This window comes from Psammomys obesus, unplaced genomic scaffold (assembly GCF_907164565.1).
Source record: "Psammomys obesus unplaced genomic scaffold, mPsaObe1.curated_primary_1811, whole genome shotgun sequence".
Taxonomy (NCBI): domain Eukaryota; kingdom Metazoa; phylum Chordata; class Mammalia; order Rodentia; family Muridae; genus Psammomys; species Psammomys obesus.
The window spans coordinates 25,602,401-25,607,580 of NW_026593286.1; the positions used below are offsets into that span (position 1 = coordinate 25,602,401).

A 5,180-nucleotide genomic window follows, 5' to 3' on the forward strand; every position below is an offset into this window, starting at 1 on the left:
TACATCTTAAAGATGGAGCCAGATTCCGTTTCTGCCGATTTATCCGTAAGGATGGATAGAATCTTAACCACTAGTATGACTGCAAAGTACTGTCTCCCAGAGTCCGAAAGCAATGGAAGAGGAAAAGATGTTCAAGCAGCAGGCAACAACAACAACCATGGCCCTTCACCCAGCAGCATCCAAGTGGCTACTGACTAGTCCAAGTCTAAAAACAAGGGGATTCATGCTCAGTACTAAGTGTGTCACAGTCTTCACAGTTAAGAGCTTCTTCAACATGGTGCTCTGTAAGGACCCTAGTCTTCCCAGGCGCTAACAGTGAGTCTAAATTTGAACTGGCAGCCTTCTCTTTTCTGTGCTCCTTATGCCTCCTTTTCTTCTTGGCTGTCTGTTGTTCTCTCTCACCCTTCACTGCTTTTTGCTCACACCTCTTCACTGTCTGACTCTGACAAGGACTCAGTTGACACTGTTTTATCTTCATGCATCTTTCTCTTCTTGCTGGGTCCTTTAGTGTCCTTTTTTCTTCCACTCACATTCTTTGACTTCTTTTTCTTTTTTTTTGAACCATCCTTGCTGTCGGAGTCGAATAATGAGCTCTCAGGAGACTTATGGCAATGACTCTTCTTTTTCTTCCTCCTTTTTGTTTATTTTATTTTATTCTCATCTTCAGAATCCCAAGAACTACTGGAAGAATCAGAACTTGTTGAAGAAGGTGGTAAATATCTATCAGATTTTTTCTTTTTTCTTTCTTTTTTTTTTCATTTCCACTTAATTTCTCTCTGTTTTGTTGTTGTTGTTGTTATTTTTAGTTCTTTCTTCCAATTCTCATCCACTTTTCCTTCAAATTCAGCCAAAACCTTGGAACCTTTCATATTTTTTTTCTAGCTGCTCCTTTACCTCCTCCCAGGTAGGTCTTGGTGGATTCAGATACTCCTGGAGTGTTGGCCCTGAAGGCTGTGTTGGACCACTTGATCAAGCCATCACTATTGGATTCATGTAGGCCATGCGATTGTCTCACTTCCCCATGGTGGCAGGCTAGGTGAGAGGAAACAGAGAGCAAGCCTGAGAAGAGCCCTATCAACCATTTTAAAAGCTGGTATGTATCTTTCATTTCTAGCACTAGAGGGTGAAGGTGAAAGGGTCAAACTAACTTTGTAACCTATATGTCTTTTAAAGCCTATAGTTTTGAGTTTTAGGTCCAGGTTAAGCTAAAGCCTCATAGTATCTTTCCAGAGAATGGAGATATGAGACCCTATCTGTGAGGACAGATATAAAAAAACGAGCAAGCAATGACCTTCACTCAGCAAAAAGAATGACCAGACCTTTGTCTTCGAGATAGTGTTTCTTAGCAACCAACCCAGACGGCCTCAATCCTTTTTCTGAGTAGCTCCTGACCTCCAGCCAAGAGCCCGCAGCCCTAATCTTCAAGGATGAGCTAACCACCCCCACCTTCAATTGCAGCTGTATCCACACTTGGCAGGACTGACCAAGCTTGAGCACCTAAGACTAACCAATTATCTTACTTTATAGCTTCCTCATCCAATCCTAAATTGCCAAAACTGCAACTTCAAATTTCCTGCACTTTTTCTTTTAAAAACCCAAGGCCTTTGTCTCCCAATGCCACTCTTTGCTGACCGGCAGGGGTGACCCCATTGCGCAATGGTTATGGAATCTTATGTAAGAAGTGGGAAATAGTAGGTTATGGAGAGGACAGGAACCCCACAAGGAAAGCAACAGAACTAGAAGATTTGAACACAGGGGTCTTCCCAGAGACTCATACTCCAACCAAGTACCAGACATGGGGATAACCTAGAACCCCTGCGCAGATGTAATCCATGGCAGTTTAGTGTCTAAGTGGGTTACATAGTGATGGGAAGAGGGACTACCTCCGACACAATGTGATAGGCCTGTGAGAGGGGAGAGCAGTCTTACCAGGCCACAGAAGATGACAATGCAGCCACTCCGGATGTGATCTGATAGACTAAGATCAGAAGGAAGGAGAAGAGGACCTCCCCTATCAGTGGACTTGGGGAGGGGCATGCATGAAGAAGGGGGAGGGAGGGTGGGATCGGGAGGGGAGGAGGGAGGGGCTTATGGGGGATACAAAGTGAATAAAGTGTAAATAATAATAATAATAATAATAATAAATAAACCTCTTGCTTTTACATCGAGTCATAGTCTGTGGGAGTTTCTGGGAAGGGTGCGATCTTGAACTCCTGAGCTGTGAGACTCCAGGTCTTACAAAGGAGGCCAGTGACCATCAGGTCCCTGAAGCTAGTGATGGACAGCCAAGGAAGACAAGTCCAGGAGCTCCACTCCAGGTTCAGTGAGCGACTTTGTTTCAAAAATTCAAGTGAAGAATGATCAAGGAATATGCCCAGTGCCCCCCTGTGGCCTAGACACACAAACACACATGCACACACACACTTTTTTTTAGGCAGTTAAAAAACCTTCAAGGACCTTAAAATTTAGCTTATTAATCACTCATAATAAAGCGTCTCATACTTGGTACACCATGCAGAGGCTTACCTATGACTCCCTACTTTCCCTGGAATGCCACATACTGACTCAGCAGAGAGGCGCTATCCCTGAGTGTGTACATTGATGAAAGCCTTCCAAGTAACACACGCCAAATTCAATTTATAGGCTAGAAATTAAAAGATGCATTTAATTATCAGCCCCCTAGCACGTCTATTACCTTTTGGCATTTCTGAAGATTAATAAAGTGCTACGTTCCTGCAGATAAAACTGGCAGTAATCCACAATTGATTGAGTTAATTAGGCATAACAATTGTCAAGAGCTAAAAATAATGAGAAGGGAAAATTTTAATGAAATGGTGCGTAACACGAGAGAGATGTTTCAAGATGTGTGAGTTATCTGGAGACATTCCCCAAACAGCCTGTGTGTGTGTGTGTGTGTGTGTGTGTGTGTGTGTGTGTGTGTTCATCCATGTGTGTATGTGTGTGCATGTGACACTGCTTTTAATGTCTCGTTCTGTAAGGTATGGCATAGTTCCAGTGCTCTGAGCCACGGAAAGCAAGCTGTGAGAAATTTAGTCTTTTCCTCCTCCTCAAAGAATACCCTAAGAGAGCTATCCTCACAGCAGGAACACACAATCACTATTCACCAGAATCTCTCAGTTCCGAGAGCAGAACAGACGTGTGAGTACCAAAGTCGCTTATTCAAGTCAACATATTCACGAAAGGTTTAATCTCCCATCGCTTTCTCATACATGTGGTCCAAGGAGCCTGTGGGGCACCTGTGGATTTCACTGTAAGTTCTTAGGGAGCACCAGTGGGTGTTCTCTCCCTGGCATAGGTGCTAGTTAAATTTGCCCGTGAAGAGGCTTCGAGAGCATGCCCAGGGCCTGCATGGGTCTGCAGCAAGCAGGGTCCTGGAGCTGAGAGGAGAAATGGACACACACCCCATTTCTAACCCAGAAGCAATCTCCAGTTGATAGCTGCTTGCAAATGAGAAAATTAGTTTCTCCAAGGGGAAACAAACTACTTTTCAGGGTAGGGTGCACACCCAGCAGGAGATGGCCAACAGAATAGGAATTCAATGGCATCTTTGAGGTTCTTTGTCTCATAAGTTTGTCAGCGCATTTTTTTAACCTTACAGGTCCTTTGCATGTATATTACATCTTCAAGTTTTATGATTTTATGGGATTTCCGTGTGTACAAATTTGCATGTCTCTACATCTATGCGTGTTCTTGTACTTTTCTTTGGTTCTTTCCCTTATGTTTGTTTTGCCCTCTTCTGATTGCTTTGTTTTTGTTTTATCATACTGTATGTAATTGTATTTTATCCCTTAGATGCCCATTTGTTTTCTAACAAGAGACAGGGAAGAGTGAATCTGGAAAGAAGGAGAAGTACGGAGGAGCTGGGAGGAATAGGGGGAGAAAAAAAAAAGTATAATTAGAATATATTATATGAAAAATCCATTTTCAATTACAAAATAAAATAATAAGATTAAAATATAAAATTGCCTGGGAAGGTTTACATTACAGCCAAATATCAGTCAAAATTCACATTGGGCAATGAGCTGTTGTATCTCGTGCCCTGTTGACGTGGCCAAACACTTTGACAGATTTCCTTACGTTGTACTCATTTGTTTATGTCTACCTGCCTTACAATGGTTCCTATCTCAATGTCTCTTTTCCACAGTAATTTCAAAGAAATTGAATCTATGAAGATGTATTTTATGCAAACAGAGGATCTCAGGAGTTACATTATATCTTTACCAAGACAGAGTAGGGCAACAGGGAGGTAAATATGGCCAGGGAGCTTATCTCCAAGTCTTACTGGATGAGATTCAGCAGTGGACACGATAGAAGAGATCTCATTGTAAGGTCTGGAGAGTGACTTGGTACGCTGTCTGAGATGAATACAGTGCTGAGGTGAGTGGGCAGTGGAGCCATAAAGCAGTGCTCATTCACTCCCAGCTCCAACCGCATCTCCACGGAAGCCTGGTGTAGCCTATAGCCATGGATGCGCGCTGCAATATTTACAGACTGCAGTGGCTTCAGATGGCAGGGTGATGGGCCCAAACTAAGGTTCTGCCACTGCCAGGATCATCTGTGGTTCTGAAATGAGATACGTGATGAGATACGTAACTCAAGAGTACCAGTTTCCTGCTCTTTTTAAAGAAGGAAAAGAAAATGAGGGTGTGCCTGTGTTGGAAGTCAGCCATGATAGCGCAATCAGTGCTCCAGGTGGATATGATTATCACCCTTTAAGGATAATCACCTTGATAGAGGACTGTGACCTTGTGCCTCCTGTAATACCGTGGCGAGGTAATAAAATAACCCAAGCCAATTCTGCTTCAATCACTTGGTCGCTGAACAATGATCACCTGGTCTTAAGAACCACCCATTAAGGGAAGGGTTAAATATCCATACAGTTAAAGACGTTTTCCTTGCCGAAGTTTACCCTAAGGAAAATGCAGTAACAGATCAGACTACGTACACAGTACAAAGAACACGGAGTGGCAGAAACTGGGGAAAGCACGTCATTCGTGAATGTGGTATTGCCAACAAGCTGCCTGCGGGGGGGGGGGGGGGGGTATCTGTGTGATCCTTTGGTGAGGATGCCTAAATGTGCGTTTGGCTGTGCCGCCTGTTCACCTAGCGCTTAGCACTACTGTGTTCTAGACATAAATTATAGGAATCCCAGAGTCTCC

General features: G+C 43.4%; 1 pseudogene; it reads right to left on the reverse strand.

Annotated features, from left to right (window-relative positions):
• Window positions 1-205: 205 nt before the first annotated feature.
• LOC129683679 (protein FAM133B-like) lies at window positions 206-1,023 on the reverse strand (annotated as a pseudogene).
• Window positions 1,024-5,180: the final 4,157 nt, after the last annotated feature.